General features: G+C 37.8%; 1 non-coding gene across 1 annotated transcript; it reads right to left on the bottom strand.

Annotated features, from left to right (window-relative positions):
* Positions 1-7,846: 7,846 nt before the first annotated feature.
* On the bottom strand, positions 7,847-7,979 carry LOC126016619 (small nucleolar RNA SNORA51). Its single transcript, XR_007498408.1, has one exon. It is a non-coding gene; the product is annotated as a small nucleolar RNA SNORA51 (small nucleolar RNA).
* Positions 7,980-8,216: the final 237 nt, after the last annotated feature.

Genomic DNA, 8,216 nt, shown 5'->3' on the forward strand with positions numbered 1-8,216 from the left:
TTGAAGCACTCCTGGTGGTGCTTAGAATTGTTTCTATTTTGGTATTAGGAATGGTAACCCTGATGGAGTTCAGGGAACTGGGAATTGTGCAGAAGATCAAATAGGGGTTGGTCACATGCAAAGCAAGTGTCTTAATCTTTGTACTTTCTCTCCTACTCCTTACACACTTATACTTTGCCTTATATGGAATTAAATTTTATAAAAAAATGTAGACTTTTTATTTTTTGTTATTTTTTTTTCTTAGTTTGCTTTGTTTTGCTTTTAGTTTTATTTTGGAAGCAGGAATTTTTTTTCTAAACATCTCTATACATTAAAAATATACCTTCTGACTATTTTCATTCTAATAGGCAAAAAATAACACTTGTTTTTTCCATTTTTGATATTGATTCATATCTTGAATTAAAAAGGCTAGTTATGACTAAGATTTGTGTAATTACTAAATTTTGTCTGCAGGGACTCTTTCCCGAGTTTCTATCTCCACTGTATAATTACTGCACCAAATTCAGAGCAGCTGTGTACAACCTTGCTTGTTTAGCATATAACTAATGGAGTTACAATTATAACAGCAAAAACAGTTTTGCAAAGCTAAATTAGTTGAGTAGCAATTAAATCCAAGAAGCCCTTCCAAAGAAAGATAAATGATAACTTTGATTTGTGTATAAAATGAAAACCTTCAAAATTGAATATTCCTAAGCATCCTGTAGAAAAATGACGTTGTAGTTATTATTTTCCCATATCATTACTCTTTGGTTCCCAAAATAAAAAGGCTTATTATATACTACATTCTTACATGAAAAGAAAATAAGACATTAAATATTACACAAAAATGATGGTCACTTTTATTTGTTAGTAAATTTTCAAAATAATAGTTTTTGATATTCCTATAAAATGTTAATTTACACATTTTATTTACTATGACTTTTCAGGAGTGAAAGATGAACAAAAATTTTTTATAATTAAAATCACCAAGAACTCTCAGAATATCTTCTGTAATAATTTACTTTAAAAAATTTTTATTGTATTGAAACCATTATGATCTACATTATAGTTGAATTTTAGATAAACAGTGGATCAGTGGCATTTTCATCACCAGCGTCAACCTCCCTCCACCAATGATCCCAGAGTATATCCTATACCACCATGTTTTGCCCCCTAGCCTGCCAGTATAACAGGCTCATTTAAGTTTAGATTGTTAAAGTTTAGGTCTCGTCCCTCTTTGTTGTTGACTTTGACTTGGATATTAATTCAGTCATATATTTTCTTCATCAATTCACCTTCATCAATTCACGTGGTCCCTGACTGCCATCCTTTCTTTTTTATTTTCTTCTTAATCTTATAGAAAAATGCAGAAATATGAGGTATAACAAAGTAATCCGTGTCCCAAGGTTCTATGAAAAGGCAGAAGCCGCTATTTAAAAGATAAAAATAAAAAGAAAGAAAGGAAGAAAGAAAGAAAGGAAGGAAGGAAGGAAGGAAGGAAGGAAGGAAGGAAGGAAGGAAGGAAGGAAGGAAGGAAGGAAGGAAGGAAGGAAGGAAGGAGGAGGGAGAAGAAGAAAGAAAGAAAGAAAGAAAGAAAGAAGAAAGAAAGAAAGAAAGAAAGAAAGAAGAAGAAGAAAGAAAGAAAGAAAGAAAGAAAGAAAGAAGAAAGAAAAGAAAGAAAGAAAGAAGAAAGAAAGAAAGAAAGAAGAAAGAAAGAAAGAAAGAAAGAAAGAAAGAAAGAAAGAAAGAAGAAAGAAGAAAGAAAGAAAGAAAGAAAAGAAAGAAGAAAGAAAGAAAGAAGAAGAAGAAAAAAATGTGGGGTGGCAGTTTTTTCATAAGCACAGCAAAAGTTGGGGAAAATATAAAGAAAATACCTTTGGCCTAAAAAACGGGAAGACTCTACCCATGAAGAAGATCCTGCCATAAGACCAAGTACAGATTCTGGACATAACTAAGTTGTCTAACCCCAAAGTCTTCCTTCGTGGTCCCAGGAAAAGTTCTCAATTATGGTTGTTGCAGTTAGATTTCTGTAGAGATTTTGGGTTTTGCACAGATCCTATGTCAAAGTCAGGGTGTCACGGAGAGTCTTCTGGTTTCACCTCATCGTTAAGCGGCATTGCAGAGAAATGCAAGTTGCTGCTTTTTTCCAAGTCATTAGGGGTGTAGCCCTTCCCCCAATGCCCTTTAACTTAAGCTTTCTTTTGAGATGTTAATCCCACTGGATGATCAGACCCGCCCACATCTGGAATTTGGTGGGCTGTTTTAAATAAAGAATTAAAAAAAGCCTGGCTGGAGGGGATATGAGAAAGAAGCAGCAGCAAAAGGACAGGAAAAAAAGACATGGCTTGGAAACACAGGTCAAAGAGAGCTTGGTAAAGAAAGCAGATGGTAGAGAGACTCATGGCAGGAAAAGCCATGTGGAATAAAAGCAATCTGACTCCAATGAAACTTCAACTGACTGCTTGTAAATTCTCTCTCCACTGTTAATCTGCTTCTTCAGACCAGCCAGCCAAAGATGCTAGAGGCGTGTAGCCGGGGGAGGACTCACCCACCATGGGAATTTTATATTTTAATATTTTAATTCCACAGTCAGGGTGTTATATGAACCCATCCTGGAGCAAATCAGTGCCAGGGCAGCATTAGGTCCTTCCTGTAAAAGTATGATTCTTGGTGCTGGTGCAGAGAACCATGCCAGCATCAAAGATAGGATCCAAAGTTCAGGAATGAACGGCCATTGTCCAGTCATCTGAAGCCTAAGACAAGTCCCCCCCCCCCAGCTTTGGGGACCATATGGGACAACAGGGGATTGAACAGCAGTCTGTCCTAAGTCAGCCATGTGCAATGCCCTACCACTGTGCTACTGCTCTGGCTCCAAGTTCCTATCCATATTAGATAAGAACTTGTTTCCATACATAAGATCTCCCCCATTATATAATGTGTCTATACAGAAAGGAGCAATGCCATGCCACAGGATACTATTGGTACATATGGAGGTAAAAATGACAAGCTAAACAAACTAGTTCTAACCTGAACTTAGATCCCAAGAGATACTTATCTACTAGAATTTCCTACTAAACAAATCCAAAAAAGGAATGGGGAAAACTACATCTACGTAAGGAAATACACAATAAAAATTATACCTATTAAGGAAATACATCTAAAGAAACAACTAAGGAAATATACATAAACATTTAAGTCTTTTGAATTAATCTGATGGGATAAGATCCAGAGCACAGCTTCAGCCTACAAAGTGGTCTTGTGGAGTCTGAAAAACAGCAGTCATGGATCAGGAAATGTCTTTAAGCTGAGGGTCTCTCAAAAGTCAAGTCTGGTAGCAAGCAATAGTCCACGGCAAAGGGAGGTGGGAGAAAATGGACTACAGAGAGCAAATCATCATCATCAGCAGCAGCAGCAGCAGCAGTGGCAGCTTCTTTCTGGCCAAGGAAAGACGGGCTGGGAAGCTGTCTTTTTCTTTGGGAGCTGGTTGGCAGCTGGTTGGGGTGGGAAGAACATTCTAGTTCCTGAGGAGTTAAGAACTGAGGGTAAAACAACTAAATAGGGAGTAATAATATATTAGGAAGTGAAAGGAAAGAAAAGGATTTGTAAAGTGGTAAGCAGGGAAGAGGATAGGAAGGGTTATATATAACAGGGGAAGTATTATATACAACATGGACAGACATTATGTACATTACAGACAGATATTAGATGGCTATAGTGGTGGCCAACACATACATTCACCGACTATGAAGATTAATCCATAGGTTGCAGTTGAAAAACTGCAGGTGGAACAGGTCAGAAAGCTTAAAAAGTATAAAGCTGTTAAGTCAAATGAAAAGGTTTTTATTTCCTAGGCAAATGATCATTGGTGAGGGTAAACATTACTAAAAAAATGGCTTCCCAGTATCATTTAATGGGTCTTGAGCATCCAGGTTATTTTCATGAAAGTAAACTGAAATCATGGGCATTATGATATAACAGCAAACTACTGTATTTTCCGACGTATAAGACGACTGGGCATATAAGATGACCCCCTAATTTTGCAGTTAAAACATACATTTAGGCCTAGATTCGTTGTATCAGACAGAACATTCCTGTGCTGCAACTGTATGTACCACAGTCAACCAATCTCAACAAGCAAAGGTTCAAAGGTTCTACTGTCACAGACTTTCTCTCTGACTGGCCAATCTGAGCAGGCTTTTGACAGTGTAGATTCGGGTCCAAAACATTTTCTAATTTGCATGCATAAAAAGCCTGCTTGGATTGGCTGAGTTAGAGAGGCATCCGAGCAGCCTTGCAGTAATTGGTCCCTTATCATAGGCACCTTTTCTGGCAATTCCCTGGTGGCGTCAGTTAATCTCCCCCACTACATGAACCAAATAACACCCCATCCTCAGACCCTAGCACTGAACCACCAACACGGTTAGCTGGGTTTTGCCAGAAGTGGCCCCCAGATCTCCTGAGTACTGTTTGGGAGCCCCCAAGAAAGAGATTTGGAAACTCTGTGGCCTGATTTTTATTTTTTTGTTTTGTTTAGTGGCATATTGAAACATTTTTCAGGATATACTCGGTGTACAAGACGATCCCCGATTTTTGGTTGACTTTTTTTTTTTTTTGGTTCAAAAGTCGTCTTATACGCCGAAAAATATGGTAGCTTGAATTGAAAATAAATTTCAATAACATACTCAATAAATGAACTTGTAGCAAGAGTCTGTAGAAACAGTTGTCTGTTCCAATGTTATCTGTGGACATAAACATTAGATCATATTAGCAGACATAATCAAATAAAAAAAGAATAAATTAGAATATTTTTCAATACATTATTCTATTGAGCACTGTATTTTGAGTTTAACATAATATAGCACTGCAATACAAAACTAGGGCAACCAACCTATACCTCCAAAAACCACTGTGAATGAAGAAATTAAATATTTATTATAGACATCCCCCTACTGACTCATGCTGTGTGGCTCTCCCTACCAACTTATCCTAATGTGGCTGTTGCTGGATACCGGACTTAGCCCTAAAAGGACTCCCAATGCAAAAACTTTACACAAGAGCCCCCCTCAAATCGTTTACCAATCTCAGGAAGGGCAGGATATGTGATGAAAAGGGGCCTGGGAACCCACACCCCACAAGAAAATCTCAAAAGGCAATGGGGAAACCTATACTTCCATCATAAGTATAAGACCTGTATAACACTACCTTTTTATTTTTTATTTCATTTTACTTAAAAGCATTTTTCACTATACATATGTGAGCAAACATATATTTATTTCTATTTTTATGTTTTTTGGGTGTGCAACTTTTTTCTCAGGTCCCCCAAATGCACTGGCAATATAATGAAGTACCATTTCTTCCTGCAAAGGCACACTAAAAAAGGGGAAATCCCACATATATAAACAAGCTCTTATCTACTAGGGATAAGAACTCATACTTATTTACAATACAGGGGAATCTCCCACCTTGAAAATATGTCATGTGGATTCATCTTAGACGCCAGAAGATTATACACCGTCCGTCCAGACTTGAATCCTGAACCCCAGACATAGAATCGACACAGTTCTTCACAACAGCTACAGGAACCAAAGCCCACCTGGGACATCCTGAATACTACTCGATCTCCAACATGTGCCAGTTCTAATATGATATCCTGACAACGAGGAAATTGGAAACAAATGGACATAGGAACAGGTTATCCTACCTTACCAACTAATGATAAAACAAAATCGGAAGACTTACCACACTATGAGCTGTGCAAAAGCCAAGAAAGTGATATACAGATGACCGGCTGATAGAACCATGACCGGGCAGTATGTATTCTGGGACCAACAAGAAAGCCATAGTCTAGGGTTTGGTCTACGTCCTGCACAACAATCATGACCTCTAATTCCAGAGTCCTGACTGAGGCAATTGCAACTGAACGGGTCTTCTGGAAACATAACGAAAGACGATATCCCAGGCTCCATCCGAGTTTCAGAGCAAGGGCCAAGACCACTAACCACAGAAGACAGATTAAAATGACATCTAGGAAACAGAACTTCTAAAATCACAAAGAAAGTCTTCATCATAAATTCCACTCCTTGACCTGTGCACAGACTGAGACCCCTAGATTAGAGGTCTGTCTTTATCATCCAGATCGGAGCAGAAATCTTCCATATACAAAACAAAAACACCAAGGGGAGAGTAAATGAATGTGAAAGGAGTCTACAGATAATTCCATGACAATATATTCCAAGGGTAGAGAAACCCTGTATCTCTTAGGCCAAGGGGATTCCCGTTACGGATGACCCCAATATTTACTGTGCCTATGCAGGGGGGGGGGGAAGAGACAAAAACACTAAATAACCCTTCTTTTTTATTTTTATTTTTTAATTTTTTATTATTTTTATCCAGTTTTTGTCGATTTCTTTGTTTTGGGGTAGATAGTGAAGTAGTTGTCCATTTTTTTAATTATATATTTACGTTTTCTTTCTTCTTTGCTCTTCTTCCTCTTTGCACCTTGTCATATTTCCTATCTCAAGACCATGCAACTATGTGGTGCATATTTTTAGTGCTGCAGTGCTCACTGGATATCTTATTTGATTCCTCTCTTTGAACTTTGAACTGTTGTGGTGTCTCACCTTCTTCTTTTCCCCATCGTCCCTCAAACCAAGGATGAGAGCCTCTAGAATGACTCTGCTCATAGTTGGCGTAGTTGATTTTTACCCCATTATATTACCTTTCTCTTCCTCAAACAAAATCACATAACTTGAACTTTCTAGTCCCGCCTCCCAATTGGAGGGGGCAGTAATGGAGTCAACAAGACCAAACAGTTATAAGACCACTAAGTAATAAACTAGACATAGAAGTGACCACGCATTCTAGCAGCCCCTGGGAGGGGGGGTGGAAGATATGGGAGGCAGGATGGGAGCGGTTGTGGGAGGACAATTCGGTGGTGGGAATCCCCCTGATTCAATGTAAATATGTACCTGGAATATTACTGTGAACGATATGTAAGCCACTATAACTAAAATAAAAATTATATTATAAAAATATTTATTATAGACATTAAAATTAAATTAAGACACTAAAATATTTGTAGAATGAGCACTGTAGTGGGAGTCCATGGCTTCCAAACACATGCTGCCCCTCTTTCTGTGGATAAAAGCATTAAAACATTATTATAGACATCTATAAAGGGAAGTTCATTGAGCACCTGCTTAATCTAAACAGCTGTATCTGTTGCTGCAGGTCTCTTGGAAGTATAGAAGAGAATATGAGCTTTTGTGTTTCTCCCCTTCCACTCAGTTTTCTTCCCTTTTCCTTACTATACTTTCGAACCAACTGTGTTCGAGACATTGTATTTTTTGTGCAGTTATTCTAAATACCATATATAAGTGATATCTTTCTGTATTTATTCTTCTTCTCGCTTACTTCATTTAATATTATATCTTCTAGTTCCATCTACTTTGGTGCAAATTGCATAATTGCATCATTCCTTACAGCTCTGTAGCATTCCATTGTGTATATGCATTACATCTTCATGATCATGATTCATGTCTGTTATTGGGCATCTAGGTTGATTTCAAGTCTTACCTATTGTACTGAGTGCTGCAATGAATAGTGGTGTGCATACATTCTTTTTGGATGAATGTTTTTCTGTCCTGAGGGTAGATACTCAAGAGAGGGATTGCTGGGTTATATGGCAGCTCAATTTTAAGTTTAGTTAGAACCCTCTATTTTGTTGTCAATAGGAGTTGAACCAGGCACACCACATCCTTGCCAACAAATATTGTTCCCATTATTTTCGATATGTACCATCCTCATTGGTGTAAGATGATATCTCATTGTTGTTTTCATATGGGTTTTCTTTTTTTTCTTCTTTTTTTTTTGTCCCCCAATTCACAATACAGACCAGGCAAAGGGCCTGAATTAAGTTGTATATGGGGTGCATTTACTGTACCTCCTCTTTCTATATAGTCAGTATAAAGAACACAGCCTGTGGTAAGAATTGGGAAAATCCTTCACCAGTGCAACATTCCCATGACTAATATCCCAAGTGTCCTTCCTCCCCACCCCACACAACCTAGACAGGCTTTCTTATATGGGTTTTCTTAATAATAAGTGATGATGAACATTTTTTTCATGTGTCTGTTGGCCACCTATAGGCCAACAGAGAAATGCCTGTTCATTTCCTCTCCCCATTTTTGATGGAGGTTTTAGGTTTGGTGGAGTTAATCTTTGTGAGTACTTCATAT

The sequence above is a fragment of the Suncus etruscus genome, chromosome 8 (genome assembly GCF_024139225.1).
Source record: "Suncus etruscus isolate mSunEtr1 chromosome 8, mSunEtr1.pri.cur, whole genome shotgun sequence".
Taxonomy (NCBI): Eukaryota; Metazoa; Chordata; class Mammalia; order Eulipotyphla; family Soricidae; genus Suncus; species Suncus etruscus.